This window comes from Globicephala melas, chromosome 3, assembly GCF_963455315.2.
Source record: "Globicephala melas chromosome 3, mGloMel1.2, whole genome shotgun sequence".
NCBI classification, from domain to species: Eukaryota; Metazoa; Chordata; class Mammalia; order Artiodactyla; family Delphinidae; genus Globicephala; species Globicephala melas.
This window is the reverse complement of record NC_083316.1, coordinates 141283951-141300789: the sequence shown is the minus strand read 5'-3', so window position 1 is coordinate 141300789 and position 16839 is coordinate 141283951. Positions and strand designations below refer to the sequence as shown.

The 16839-nt window shown below is 36.7% G+C and overlaps 1 protein-coding gene across 1 annotated transcript in view; it reads right to left on the bottom strand.

Annotated features, from left to right (window-relative positions):
• TENM2 (teneurin transmembrane protein 2) overlaps positions 1-16839 on the bottom strand; it is a 3004989-nt gene that overhangs the window by 1995935 nt on the left and 992215 nt on the right. The window contains exon 8 of the mRNA XM_060296575.1: positions 4610-4655. The gene's annotated coding sequence lies outside the window, so the exon portion shown is untranslated. The remainder of the gene's footprint in view (positions 1-4609; positions 4656-16839) is intronic.

Here is a 16839-nt window from a genome sequence, read left to right as displayed (position 1 = left end):
TAATATTAAGGAGCCTCTCAGACACTAGTTTACATATATTCTGTTAAAAGAATGTAAGAACAGGGTGAAAACGTTATTGCAAGGTGTTTCATGCTAGAAGCAATACCATCCATTTTTATATTTGGAAGCAATTCCAATTTTACCAGAAATCAACAATGTATTCATTCCAGCTAAGTGTAAAACTACAGCACACTACTTACGCCTACTTCCTAACAAAAAGCCATTTTGGCAAAGTAAAAATGTCTAGAGGAGTTGAAAAAATATCTTAGGATGAAAGAAGAGAAAAATATGAGGACATATCAGCAAATTTTGTTTTGTTTTGTTTTTAAATAGAATGAGCATTAATCATGGAGTTTGAAAGGAAGTAGGAAGGGAAGTATGAAGAAATGTAGGAGAAAGGAAAGAAAAGAAAATATCAACATGAGCTATGCCTTAACATCCTAAGGTTTTGTTGCCCCCTCAAATTTTCTATGAGATCTGTAGGTTTAAAGGATGTACCCTTATCCTCAGTTGATAAGTTGGGAGGCACATAAAAATGAACTATTATTTATACTAAGTAGATTTTTTATAAAACTGGTATTAAATTTAGAAGTTGGTTTAAACCACCAGGAAATTTATATTCCAGTAAAATATTAACTACATGTCTTTAGACAATAGGATGTGGACTTTAGGGCTTACCACATTAATTTCAACTGTAAAAATATCCTTCAAAAACTCTTCCTCTCATCTCCAGCCTCTAAAGTTTCTGAATTGAGATTGTACATCCTCTTAGTGTTTACTCCAGGATAACTACATGTGGTGGCCATGTCTTATTTTGGCATTCCATGCTACGTAATTTACAATATACTACTTAATTTACGATCTGGCTAGATTGTTTCATTGTGCAGGGACAGTCAAATGGAACATATTTCATTATCTTGGTTCCTAGAAGAACATTACGGAGAATGCAATGGGCTTAAATCGGCATTTCTCACATCATGATAGGTTTCAAAAAGACACAGTCCACTTGCTTTTAGCAACATCTTACAAATGATCATGCCAAAATTCACCAATACGACATTCCTAGGCTTCCTTCATTTTTGATCAGGGAAAGGACAATCTCAATGTCAACTAATCATAAATTTAAATTTACAGGATTCACTGCCCTAAAGACACTGCACCTACGGACTTTGACAACATAACTTAAAATGAAAATCTCCTTTCTGTTCCCTAAGGTTGCATGTTGAAAGAATTAAACAATCCTTTGCAATAGCCAACACATGGATATCATCATATACAGAGGCTACCTCCACTGCTGGTAAAAATGAACATTTTTAGAGATACAAGATTAAGAAATCCCAATCATTGCTGCAAAAACAGAATAGAAAATTCTATCTTCAAAATGTCACAAGGTGATATATTTAGGTCTAGCATTCATTTTTGTATAGCCTCAGGTTTTAAACTCTCTCTCTTACATAACATTTCTTTAGGAACTATGTTTTCTTCAGATACCTTATGATTCTCCTCTCAACAAACATCACAGGGTGAAGAGATAGACAACATGTGGTTCTCTGCATGTGGTCACACCCTGTCTGACTTTCTTAGCACAGAAATTGTTTTTCCCTCTGTGGGTCCCTTTAGCAGGGATTCAAAACTTTTCTTCAAATCTCACAACACGTGACAGTGGCTACTGACATACATAATCAATACATATAACTGGTGGCATAGGGAAGGTAAGCTATGACTCTGTATTTGATGAGGTAAGGAGAAAAAAGTACATATATCATCTTAAAAGCTGCTTCCAGCATTTATCATTGAATGAGCTCATTTTGCTGGAGGAAAACAAACACCCAAGATGACAACAAATACAACAAGAGGAGGGAAGAACTGCTATAAATAGGCCCAAAGAGGAGTGTGTGTTTGTCCTCTGAAATAGCAGAGGCAGATGAGAGAACAAAAGAGAGAGAGGGGAGGACCAGAGAGAGAAGGCAGGAGAGAATGCAAAACCCTACAGGCAAGGGCACCAACAGAGATGACCCCCATTTAGGGCAACAAGAAAGCTTCTGGAGAACTTTAAAGTCTAATATTAAAAAAATATGTTTTTGTTAGGTAGGGCTGAACATGATACTGCTCTATTATCAGAAACTCTGCTGTAGAGATGACTGTGCTTGTATGAATGAGCTGACTTGTGGATATTCATAAAAAAGATGAGTTTCATGTCTGCATGGACATGGTAAGGAACAGAGATTGCATGAAGATACAACATAAAAACCTTGATCCCGTTAGGGATTTGCAGAAATCTCCCTGAGAACTTTGGTATTTCACAGAACGTGGAATTGCAGTGGGGATCATACCAATTTTTCTTGGAATGCAAGTAACAGCTTGCATCTGAAAGAAGTCCAGGTGATGTCTGGACTCTGCACAGTTCCTTACTGCAAGGATTCAGGTAAAGTCAGTGAGTGGAATGATGGAAGCAGGAGACATTCAGAGCGATTGGGGACAGAAGGAACCCGGAGTCTCCTGCCACTTCCAAATGGGTATGTTGCTCCTTAGTTTCACAATATTTGGGCCATATGAGGATGTGCACTCACTCTCGCTTTGAGGAACTATTTTTTTTCCATGAGAAGATCCAATTTAAATATTTAGCGAAAATATCTCCATTAAAAAATGTCTGTGATATGGGGGCTACCTATTTCCAAGCCCTGACATACATAGCTGAAATTCCATTCCTATAAAATTAATTAAAATGGTATATAAGTTTGTTCTTTTTCAGCTTATAAAAAACACAAATCCAAAATATTCAATCCCCCACTACTTAACATATGACTCACATTTAATAGTCCAAGACTGAATTCCAGATACCACATCCACATTTCAGGAAGCAGTATGAAGTAACTTGACAACATCAGAGACAGTGAGATATTCTCTGAATTGTCAAAAGAACTTTCTTCTCCCCAAAGGACAAAGACGTGAAGCAGCTGTCTCTTGAGGAAGGTTCCTATAAGGTCACCTGAAATTCCAAATATGTACTACTGGTCTAGACTCAGTCATGTGGTCACACTTGCTATCAAGGAGCTTTGGAAATATAGTCCTTTTCTGATTGTTTACTTGCCCATCTAAAATATTTATTTTTGGAAGAAGAATATAGTATAAACTTGGAATGTTCAGGCCTGATGGAGTTCTCTACATGTTATAGTCACAAAGGGTGACTATAACACTCCCTCTTTCCCATCCATTAAAAATTCTCACTATAATGAAAGCAATCCACTAGACAAAGTGTTGTTAATTTCAGTCATTCTCAATTAATTTGCTGGTGACATGCCACAGAATGAAGTTCAAAACCATTTTTTAGACATGTGGAGATATTTCCAAAAAATTATTTTGAATCACTAATGTTTAAGACATATTTCAAAAATAGAGGGAAGAATAATAATCAATGTTACAGATACCCATGTATCCACCAGCTAGATTTAAATGATATTAACATATTTCCATATAAGTTCTCTCTTTCTCGAAACAAATTTTTAGGGAACATCCCAATATGCAAAAGACTATATGGAAATGAACTGTTTGAAGATGAAGGAAGGCTCATAATTCCACTCTTTTTTTTGCCACCTTATTTCCTCCCAAACCTCCAGTATTCTGCTGAGTATTAAACTGGCAAGATTCAATAAGGCATTGAAAATCAAAAACAAGTAAGTACTATTTCTGAGTCTACTAGAATTAAGACCTCTGAATACACAAACAGGAAAAATAAGTCTAAGCTACAACCATACTTTTCTTCCTTTCCTTCCCTTCTCTCTTCTTCTCCCTCTCCTTCTTTTCCTTCCTTGATTCCTCCTCTCTTTTTCCTTTTAAAGGAGCTCTTGGTTTTATTATTTACTATATATAAAACAATATTTGTCCTGACTTTCTTATTCATTTACATTCAGAGTGATTTCAGGAAATTTGTGATTAAAAACTTTGGCCTGAATTCTCTCTATTTGAAGATAATTCTGAATGTCTACCTATTACACACACTGAGGTAAAGTATACTGCACAAGTCATCTGTAAGAATACTATGGATTTTGATTTTACACGATTGGTTATAATGTAGCAAATGTTTTATCATTTCATAAAGGCAAATGCATTTAAATTTCAAAGAAAAGCAAAAACTAAATGATGCTAAAATACAAAAACACAATTACATTGTAATCAACTCTAGTCTGTGACCATTTGCATCTGAACTCGAATATGAGTCACACTGAGATGCCTAGTTAGATACTGCCCTGAGAATTTAAGCACTACCTTTGCCATACCAAATTAAAAGGGGGAAAAAATACACAGAATAACGAGACTCACAATTCTAAAACAGGAATTCATCCAGAGTTTCTTTTGCCACTTTGACAGTGATCCACCTAACAATACGGAACAGCAAGGTGGTTTGCATACAGAGAACATGGGTCTTAAAATGTCAGGGACAAGTGGTATATTTCTGTGTAGCACAGCTATACCAAGCATTTTATTTCCCCCTGAAAGACTCAATTTGTCTAATTTATCTGAGACGTGAGCCATGGAGAGTTCCTGAACAAGTTTTATACAATGTATTCTGCACACTTCAAAAGTAAGAAATAAATATGATATGACTTACCCTGACCTCCCTTCCAGTAATTCCTGCCTTCATTCACTCTTCATTTCTAAAGAAAGAAAAAGCAAGAAGCACTTATTGTTAGTGTACCTACCAGTGATATAATTTAATCCAGAATATAATTCTTCAAAAATTAACTGCTGCTTGGCAGCTCTGCTTTTTTTTTTTAAATCTCTGACAAGTTGCTGAAATTGGTTCTTTTAAAACCATTTTATTGACGTATGATTGACACACAAAAAGCTGTACATATTTAATGTATGTATGCAACTTAATGAATTTAGAAATAAGTATGCACTCATGAAACCATCATCACAATCTATGCCATAAGTATATACATCACTTTCAGAAATTTCCTCTGAAAATTGTTTTAATGTTTGCTATTACTACCATCCACTTTCCCTGTTATAGACCAAATAGGTCAGTACATATCTGTTCAACAAACCTAGACTGCTCCCTTTTTTTTCAGAACCTATTTGTCTTTAGAGTTTTAGTTAAATACAGCTTTTGATCTATATTTCATTTTGGAATTAAAAAAAAAAATCTTTGACTACATTGGAAAGAGAATACATGAACAAATTTTCCCTTTTCTCTTATTTACTTAGGTCAACTCCTCTCTCCCATTTACTCATATTTCTTTAATTATTGCTTATTTCTTTAATTGTTGCATCTCCAGATGTGTCTACATTAATTTAGAAGAAACAATCAAGCAGCCAAATTCAATACGTTCGAAGAAAAGTGGAATACTGGGAATTTCACAACATGAGCGTATATTTTTTATCTTTCAAAATGAATGTAAGAGGAGAGGGCAGAGGAGAAATAGCTGAGTAAATATTCAGATCATACAGAGTTAATTTTAAGAATGTAAGCATGTGTAGCTGATAAATGAATTCTAGTCATCTGAAATATTTTTTAAAATAATAATCAGACAAAAATGGTTTGATACCTAGTGCAATTTGATATAATTATGAGAAATAAGTAAAGATCAAGGTTTGTTAAAACATGAGAGTCACCTCTTTTTCTAACTGCAATTTTATGGAAGTCAAAGTTGAGCATCGCCATGGGGCCCTGCGGCTAGTAAAATAACAAGTTATGGCTAGAAAACACACATTAGCTCCTTAGCCATTGGGCAAAACTGACAATAAAATAGCAGTAAAATAAGAAGTTTGCACAACCACTTCCTTCCATCATATGCTGACAGGGGAAAATAATGAAAGCTGGACCAACAACTGTACCTAAGATTAAAATGCATTTACATGAAATACTTGATTCTGAGGCAATTAGGGGTTTCATTTATGGCAGCTTTGGTACCAGAGTGGTACCAAAAGTCCTTCATAATTAAAGGTGTCATTTCATCCCCAGATCCTTGGTGAGAAAAGTGAGAATTCACCTCATGCTTCTTGGGAACTGCAGTTTTCTAACCATCTTGAAACAGAGGGTGACTAGCTGAGTCCCCTCCCCACTCTGTAATACACAAGCAGCCTGTCTTGGAAACAGCTTCTGAGGAACCAAACATCCCCGCCCTCCATGGTAATATGTTTCATTTTGTACATCCCCCGTAATCTTGGTCAGGGATCTTTTAAGGCGGCTTGGCTCTGAACTTTTAGAAAGATGTGTTGTTTTACATTAACACCAGTAGTGCTATACATCAAGGAAAAAAAAAAAAAAACTTCCAGTGATGGGGGCTTCACACGAATTTCTAATCTTTACAGTCCTTCAGTACTTATATTTTAAGAATGGAGGCATAATTTATTTCCGATGAAACCGAATTGCTCAGCTCTCTGCTAATAGGATCCTCAGGGCAAAAAGGGTAGAGAGAGTGGCATCATATAAAAGCAGAAAGCGTCACATTTTTTTTGAAATTTAAACTAGAAACAATAAATTAATAAGTATGTTTGCCATGATTATTGCACATTTATGATAAATTGTTCTCGTTTAGTGAATGGGCCAATGAACTTGAGTGGCCCAGAGGGTTAATAACAGACTGCTTATATTGGCCTAAGAAGCATTGGTGAGCATTCTTATTTTATTAAGGAAGCCAAACAGCCATTTGCAGGTATCAGCATATAATGTGATTCTTTTACCCATCGTCCTTCTGCTTTGCTCTTCCTAGACTCAGGTTGAGTGGTTGCCAAATGTGTCTTCCACCTGAAAGCTGACCACTGTAAAGACTTTTCTGTCTTTGCTACAGAAGAGTAAAATTCCCATCTAGTGAAACACTTTTTTTTTGAGCCCAATCATGAAGATTTATTTTTCAATCAGGCCACACAATCAAAGGAATGCTTAAATACCTTAAACTATCATTGTGGAGGAATAGAGCAGCTTTCTACAAAAGAACCATCACTAAAGCACGGGAGGGCCATCTGTCTAATTAGCTAGTGATGAAGATCACCTTTGGTAAGCATAATACTAAAGCTGGTTTTGCTTCTTCAAAGTGTGCTGTCCCATCATTGTTCCTTGAAAATAATGAAAGGGAAGCCACAGTAATAGAGGGCTGATGTGGATGACATGCAGTAAAGGCTCCAGGCAAGCACTGTGATTCCTCCTGTGAAAAGTATCACCATTTATTATCCCTCATTAAAATTTAATTTTATATGGCATCTATCAAAGGTCATTTTTTAAATTGGAATTTTGTAAGCAACGTTACTGAGGGGTTAACTACTGTGAAAAAATCAAATCTTCATAGATTTATTGTTTTAAGCTATTATTAAGGAGGCACCTTTGGAAAAAAAACAAATTATTTCCCTCATAGAGAGCCAGATTGTTCTCCTTTCTAGTTAATTCAGTTTACACAATAATTTCAGTTGGTTTTTGCACTAGAAGCACCTTGGAAACCTTATTAGAAGTGAATAATCATTAGCATATAAAGGATTTAAACCTATAACTTAATTATGACAAATTTAAACCAAGACTAAGATGATAACATCTTAATAGCACTAGAATGGAAAGCAGAATTTAACACATCTTTCCTTTGCATTCACTGCAATTAAAATCTATTTTTCTCCTACTGAAACTTACTTTATTATAGACCATGATTTTTTTCAACTTCTGATCTAGAATGTTTTCATGTAGTTGTAAAGTTGTAATAAATGTTAATACTTATAATATCAATATTAAATAAATGCTTTATTCTCCAAAAGGAAAGAGGAAAATTTTTATTGAGTACCAAGATTTCCAGGTACTGTGTATACATTTTATTATCTAACACATCAGAAGAGACACTGAGCTCTTTTTTGCAACCAAGGAAACTGATGCTTAGGGAGATAACTAGCATGCTAAAACCATGCAATAAGACAGTGGTAGAATGCAAAAATTAGAATATTAATCCAGGTCTTCCTGACTCCAGTGGATTTTTCACTATATAGGTTATCTACTAAAGAAAGTGTGCTTATCTGCATTAGAACAGAGGTCAGCAAACTTCTCCTATAAAGAGAAAAATGGTACACATTTTCTGCTTTGTGGGGCATGCAATCTCTGTAGCAACAATTCAAAGTCACTGTTGCAGCATGAAGCAGCTTTAGACAAAATATAAAGAAATAAGCTAGCTGTATCCCAATAAAACTTTATTTACAAAAATGGTCAAAGGGTCACAGTTTGCCCTACACTAAAATATAAACTATGTGAAACGTATAAACTTTATTTTGTTCAACATTATATAACTCAATGACTAAAAAAGTAGTGACAATATTAAAAATAAAGCTAGCAATACTTACATGGAATTCATTATGTGCTAGTCACTTTTACATGTAATAACTCATTTACTTCTCAAAATACCTCTATAACATAGTTACTATTTTCACCCATTTTAAGAGATAAGGAAACTGATGAATGAATAATTAATATGTCATGATAACTCAGCAAGTGAGTGACAGATCCAAGATTCAGGCTATAAAAGTACATAATACACAGTAGGAGCTCAAGAATTAAATGAATAAATGGATGAGTGAATCAATATAGTTAGTTCTAGATATTTTAAGACAGAATTGTCTTGGTAATCCAGGAGATACCTCTCTTCCAAATTGTCTAGGTTTATAAAGCCAAATTTAAAAAAGAAAATGAGAGAGAGGGAGAGGCAAATGAAGTAAAGGAGATATATAATAACATTCATATAAATGTAGAATTACAAATTATGTTAAGTGCTACAAAGAACTGGATAAATGCAGTGACCAGTGGGATTGAGGGGTCTGGGAAGGTCTCCAAAGAAAGAATACTGAAATTAAGATTTGCAGATGAATAGGAATTATCTGGATGAAGAGTGGGGAGAACAGTATTTCAGGCTGATAACTAGCCATTGGTAAAGGTCCAGAGACAGAAATGATGATGAATCAGACCAAAAAGTGAATAATGTAGCTAGGAATGAACTGATAGGCTGGAGATAGATGTTGTCACAAATGTGTGAGTTAGATAGAGCAGGGGAGTGAGAAAATGTCAAGTGTTGGTGAAGCGAGGAAGTGAGAATTCAAGAGTAAAATTTTGGACTTTTGTTTTGTTTTGTTTTGAGGTACGCGGGCCTCTTACTGTTGTGGCCTCTCCCGTTGCGGAGCACAGGTTCCAGACACACAGGTCCAGTGGTCATGGCTCATGGTCCCAGCCGCTCTGCCGCATGTGGGATCTTCCCGGACCAGGGCACAAACCCGTGTCCCCCGCACCGGCAGGCGGACTCTCAACCACTGCGCTACCAGGGAAGCCCAAAATTTTGGACATTTTAAGTTTGAGGAACCTGAAAGAAATTCAAGTAGAGCTGTTCAGAAGGCATTGGAGCCATAAACCTATCTCTCAGGGGAGAGGCATGGATAAGTGATGGGAGATGGTAAATATTAGCATTTGGATGACATTATGTCATGGGTATGGAATCACTTAGGGAAAGTTTGTAGAGAGAGAAGAACTTTGATATTTAGGAATGTGCCATAGAGAGTGCCTCATGAAGGAGGCTGAGAAGTAGTGGTCAGAGAGGAAGGAAGAAAGCTAAGAGAATAGTTGGATGAAAGCTAAGAGAAGAGTGCCTTCAAGAAGGAGGCATGGCTGACTATGTCGAATGTGGTGAGATGTTAAGTAAGATGAGGCCTAAGAAGTATTATTTGCAAGGTCCTACTGTACAGCAAAGGGATCTATAGTCAATATCCTGTGATAAATAATAATGGAAAAGAATATGAAAAAGAATGTGTGTATATATATATATGTATAATTGAATCGCTTTGCTGTACAGCAGAAATTAACACAACATTGTAAATCAACTATACTTCAATAAGATAAATTAAACAAAAAGAAGTGTCCTTTGGATTTCCAAGGTGGAAATCATTGATACCCTTAACAAAACCGTTTTGACGTCATGGGTACAGAAATAAGACAGGAGTAGGAAGGTAATTATGGCAATAAGGTGTAACAGCCCATATAGACAACATTTTTTTTTTTAAGAAAAGGGAAGTATGTGTGAAATCGTAACAACACAAGGCTTAAGAAGAGGTGGACTGCAAATGAATGAAACTGAGTTGGGGTTGGTATGGACAAGGAAAACCTAAAATCCAAACAACAAATGGTTTATACTACAGAGAGTCCCTGAGATGCCGGCAAGTTGGCCCCACATAATAATTTAAGAGTAGAATGGATTACACACTCTCACATTCTCCCACTATTTATGGGTGCAGTCAATTAAGCTTAACAACATTACACAGTAGTAGCAAAGCTATTGCATTTCCATCCTGTGGGGCTGTCAGCGTAGAGAGTCATTTTCCAACTGCCAGGGCAGAGGATTCGCTCTCTGGATAGTGATTACAATCATTTGGATGTTTATGCAGAAACTATTCTTACCCAGAGGAGAAACTATTACAACAAGCGCCATCACTGAATGATACACTGCTTCTTTTTGCATTCTTAACACTAGCATAACTAAGCTACCAAATAAATCAGAGAGGCATACACATTCCTTAGGAACTATTTTCTTGAATTTAAATAGCCACTGATTGGTCTCGACTTCTATCTTTTCTCTCTTTAAGTTAATTTTAACCAATCACTGGATTTTACTGTTTATTCATTTATTTATTCAACAAAAATTATAAAGTACTACTTATCAGGAACAAGAAATAGCAAAATGAACAAGACATGCTCCACCTTTCATGGAACTTGTACTCTAGTGAAAGAGACAAGCTTTATACTAGTTTTGTAGCGTTTTAGCAGTTTACAGTTACTTGAAACCCATGGCAACCTTGAGAGGAAGATAGAATAGATACTCTTAATTTCATTTTAAAGGTAAGCTGAAAGGATGTGCGGAAGATAAATCTGAAAAGCATGATGGGAAAAATAATAGTTCGTAAAGTGTGGTCCCACAACCAGCATCAGATGGAAACTTAGAAATACAAATGTGTTGGCCCCAAACCAGACCTTTTAAATGAGAAACTTGGGATGGGGACTAAAATCTGTTTACCAAGACCTTCAGGTGATTCTGAAGCACGCTGAAGTTTGAGGAACACTGGTGGAAGAAAAAGATATTGGATTGAACTAAAATACTCCGTGTTGGAGAGTGTGGCTAAGACAGCAGACTAGGAAGACCTTAAATTCACCTCTTCCCATGGGCATACCAAAATTGCAACTATTTACAGAGCAACTATCTACAAAAATAACCTGAAGGCTAGTAAAAAAGACTTTCCACGGCTTAAAGATATAAAGAAGGGAGTACAACAAGATTGGTAGGAGGGGCAGAGACATGACATAGTCAAGGCCCACACCCCTGGGTATATGACCCACAAACAGGAGGATAACCACAACTGCAAAGGTTCTCCCCAAGGAGTAAAGGGTCCAAGCCCCACATTAGGCTCCCCTGTCTAGGGTTCCTGCACCAGGAAGATAAGCACCCAGAACATCTGGCTTTGAAGGTCAGCAGGGCTTGTATACAGGAGAGCTAGAGGGCTGTAGGAAACAGAGGCTCTGTTCTTAAAAGGTGCACACAAAAATCTCACATGCTCCAAGTCTCAGAGCAGAGGCACTGATTTGAAAGGAGCCTAGGTCAGACCTGCCTGCTGATCTTGGAGAGTCTCTCAGAGAGGTATGAGGCACACGTGATACCACCTGGGGTTCAATGCACTGGCAGCAGCCATTTTGGGAAGTGGAGCTCATTCTACCACGAGGACACTGGTGCTGGCAAACACCATTCTGAAGTCCTCCCTCTAGCCTATTAGTGTCAGGGGTTTACCTGCCCACCAGAGGGACAACACCAGCCCAGTATCCTCTGGGCTCCATAGCCAGATGCTCTGGGACCCAGCTCTGCCCACCAGCAGGCTGGCAGCCATCACACCAGGCAGGGCCTCTCAGCCAACTGGGCCTGCGGCCAGCCTTGCCTAACAATGCGCCCACAGCAGTTGGCCCTGCCACAAAAGAAGGGCCCGTGAAGCCCACAAAGGGCATACCCTGACACACACACACACACACACACACACACACACACACACACAAAATGTTATATATGATCCTCATGGTAACCGCAAACCAAAAACCTATAAGAGAGACACACACAAAAAGAGAAAGGAATCCGAACATAACAGTAAAGATAGTAATCAAATCACAAAGGAAGAGAGCAAAAGAGGAAGAAACTAAAAAAACTACAAAAAAACCCAGACCACAATTAACAAAATGGCAATAAGCATATACTTATCAATAATAACTTTGAATGTAAATGTACTAAACACTCCAATCAAAAGACAGAGTCATCTAATAAAAAACAAGACCCATCTATATACTGCCTACAAGAAACTCACTTTAGAACTAAGGACACATGCAGTCTGAAAATAAAGGGATGGAAAGGTAGTCCATACAAATGGAAACAAAAAGAAATCTGGGGTAGAAAATAAACTTTAAAGTAAAGACTGTAACCAAAAAAAGAAGAATATTACTTAATGATAAAGGGATCAATCCAACAAGAAGATATAACACCTGTAAATACACACACACACACACACACACACACACACCCCCCAATATAGCAACATGTCAATACATAAAGCGAATATTAACATAAAGGGAGAAATAGACAACAATACAGTAATAGTAAGGGACTTCATTACTCTATTTATATCAATAGACAGATCATCCACAGAGAAAATCAATAAGGAAACACTGGCCTTAAATGACATGTTAGAGCAAATTAACTTTATATATATATATATATATATATATATATATATATATATACACACACACACATACTGAATATTTCATCCAAAAGTAAGAGAATACACATTCTTTTTTTGAGAGCACATGAAACATTCCCCAGGATAGATTACACGCTAGCACACAAAAGAAGTCACAATAAATTTCAGAAGATTAAAATCATACCAAGCATCTTTTCCAAACACTATAGTATGAGACTAGAAATCAATCACAAGGAAAAAAAATGCAAAAAAACACAAACATGTGGAGGCTAAGCATTATTCTTTTAAACAACTAATGGGTCACTGGAGAAATCAAAGAGGAAATAAAAACATACCTGGAGACAAATGAAAATGGAAACACAACAATCCAAAAGCTATGGGGCACAGCAAAAGCAGTTCTAAGAGGTAAGATTATAGTGATACAAGCCTACATCAGGAAACAAGAAAAATCTTAAATAAACAACCTAAGCTTATACTTAAAGGAACTACTAGAAAAAAGAACGATCAAAACCCAAAGCTAGTAGAAGGATAGAAATAATAAAGATCAGAGCAAAAATAAACAAAATAGAGGAAAAAAAAAAAAAAACAGTAAAAAGAAGCAATGAAACTAAGAGCTGGTTCTTTGAAGAGATAAACAAAATTAATAAAGTATTAGCCAGACTCATTAAGAACAAAAGAGAGAGGACCCAAACAAATAAAATCCAAAGGGAAAGAGAAGAAATTACAACTTACATCACAGAAATACCAAGGATCATAAGAGATTACTATGAACAATTATACACCATTAAAATGGATGACCTAGAAGAAATGGATAAAATCCTTGAAACATGCAGTCTCCTAAGAATGAAAAAGGAAGAAATAAAAAATATGAATAGACTTAATACCAGTAATGAAATTGAATCAGTAATCAAAAAATTTTCAACAAACAAAAGTCCAGGTCCAGATGACTTCACAGGTGAATTCTACCAAACGTTTGAAGAAGTGTTAACACCTATCCTTCTCAAAATATTCTAAAAAATTGAAGAAAAGGGAATGCTAGCAAACTTATTATACAAGGCTAGCATCACCCTGATACCAAAACCAGATAATGACACCACCAAAAAAAAGGAAATTATAGGCCGATATCACTTATGAATATAGATGCAAAATCCTCAACAAAATATTAGCAAACCAAATTCAACAGTACAGTAAAAGGATCTTACACCATGAGCAAGTAAAATTTATTCCAGGGAAGCAAGGATGGTTCAATGTCTACAAATCAATGAATGTGATACACCACATTAACAAACTGAAGAATACAAAATCATATGATCATCCCAATAGATGCAAAAACAAAAAAAGTTTGTGGGCTTCCCTGGTGGCGCGCAGTGGTTGAGAGTCCGCCTGCCGATGGAAGGGACACGGGTTCGTGTCCCGGTCCGGGAAGATCCCACATGCCGCGGAGTGGCTGGGCCCGTGAGCCATGGCCGCTGAGCCTGCGCGTCCAGAGCCTGTGCTCCGCAACGGGAGAGGCCACAACAGTGAGAGGCCTTTGTACAGAAAAAAAAAAAAAAAAAAAAAAATCTTCCTTGTTATTTTTAGTAAATGTAAGACCTGAAACCATAAAACTCCAAGAAGAAAACATGGACAGTATGCAACTTTGACATTGGTCTTAGCAATATTTTTTTTGGATCTGTCTCCTAAGGCAAGGGAAACAAAAACAAAAATAAATGGATGGTATTACATCAAAGTGAAAGCTTTTGGACAATGAAGGAAACTATCAACAAAATGAAAAGACAGCTTATGAATTGAAGGAGACTTGGAAAATGATATATCTGATAAGAGGTTAACATCCAAAATATACAAAATACTAAACAACTCAGCATCAAAAAAAAAACAACTTGATTAAAAAAATGGACAGATGATCTGAAAAGACATTTTTCCGAAGAAGGCATAGAGATGCCCAAGAGACACATACAAAGAGGCTCAACATCACTAATCATCAAGGAACTGCAAACCAAAATCACAGTGAGATAAGTGAGATACCACTTCACATCAGCCAGAAAGGCTGTTATCAAAAAGACAACAATTAACAAGTGTTGGCGAGAATGTGGTGATAAGGAAATACTTGTGAACCGTTGGTAGGAATATAAGTTGATAGAGTCACTATAAAATACGCAATGGAGGTTCCCCTTCAAATTAAAAGTAGACCTACCATACAATCCAGCAATTCCACTTCTGGGCATTCTTCCAAAGAAAACAAAAACACTAATTTGAAAAAGATATATGCAACCTTGTGTTCATTATAGCATTATTTACCATAGCCAAGATATAGAAGCAACCTAAGGGTTCACTGAGAGATATAAAGATGCAGAAGTTGTGATATATATGCATATACACAGACACAGACACACACACATACACACACTGGTATGTTACTCAGCCATAAAATAAAGATTGCTGTTTTTCCATTTGCAACAATGTAGACGGACCTAGAGGGTATTATGCTAAATGAAATAAATCAGATGGAGAAAGACAAATCCCGTATGATTTCACTAGTATCTGGAATCTAAAAACAAAACAAACAAACAAATGTAACAAAAGAGAAAGAGACTCATTGATACAGAGAACAAACTGGTAGTTGAGGGGCAGATGTGGGGGCATGAGTGAAATAGGTGAGGGAGATTAAGAGGTACAATCGTTTAGTTTTAAATAAGTGCCAGGGATGTAATGTACAGCATAGGGGATACAGTCAATAATATTTTAATACTTTTGTATGGTGACAGATGGTAACTAAACTTATCATGGTGATCATTTTGTAATGTAGAAAAATACTGGATCACTATGTTATGCACCTGAAACTAACGTAATATAGTAAGTTAATTATACTTCAATTTAAAAACTCTAAAAAAAAAAAAATAGTAGGATATAATGACTGAATGTGGGGGGAAAAGAAGATGAAATTGAGGCCTGAATGTCTGGCTTGAACAACTTTCCCTTACTGTCTGATGAAACAAGTTGTCATACTGTGAACTGCCCTGTGAAAAGGCCCATATGGAAAGAATGTGGCTTCCGGTGGATAGCCAGAGAGGAAGACACCCTCAGTCCAACAGCCCACAAGGTACTAAATCTTGCCAACAACCTTGTAAGCTTGGAAGTAGATCCTTTCCCAGTCAAGCCTTCAGATAAGACTCCAGCACTGGCGGACACCTGACTACGGCCTCGTGAGAGACACTGAAGTAGAGGACCCAGCTAAATTGTGCTCAAATTTCTGATCCACTAAAACCATGAGATAATAAGTGTGTGTGGTTTTTTGTTTTGTTTTGTTTTTAAACACTGGGCATTAGGTAAATGACCTTGGAAAAATTACTTAACTATTTGGCCTCGGTTTTCTAAAAATGAATCCTATCTTGCTTGTGGCTATAAATAAATCTATGCCAGGGGTCATAAACACAAATCTCTGCTGAGATCAAGCAGGCAACATATCAGTAAAAGAAGGTAGACAGGCATAAAAGAAAATCATAGCATAAGTGAGTTGATAAATGGCAACTAGGTACTGGGAGACAGAAGTGAGTAGTAGGAACTCTAGCAAACTTGAAACAATGCCCTTTTAGAAAAAAAAAAAAAAATTGAAGAAACCCCCCCCCCCGAATTTGTGTGTAATCACCTAATTCAATACACTATAGTTTAACACTGTATTTCACAAAAATAAAATAGCAAAAATGGTGGGTAGGAGGAAGAGAGGGGAAAAGACAGAGAGAGATTTGAGGCTGGAGGGCTAAATTTGGTTAGAAGGCTGTTGGAATTAACTATGCTGTGATTTAGAGGTCCACATGAGAAAAGCAATATCTCTGGGAGTGAAGGTAAGGAAGATAAGGGTTAGAGTAGGAAGCAATCAAGTAAATGGCAAGGTATAAATGGTAGGCTTCTATGATGGATTCCTGCCATGATGGTCTTGATCAAGGTCATACAGCTGGTAATTAGTGGAATCATACATATGGCTGCCAATTAAGGTATCCAATTATGACTCAGAAGAAGTGGCAGAGAGTTAAAGTTGCAATGCTCTTGAATTGACCTGCTTGGTCCCAAGTGTCAAAGGGACAGAGTTGGCCAAGG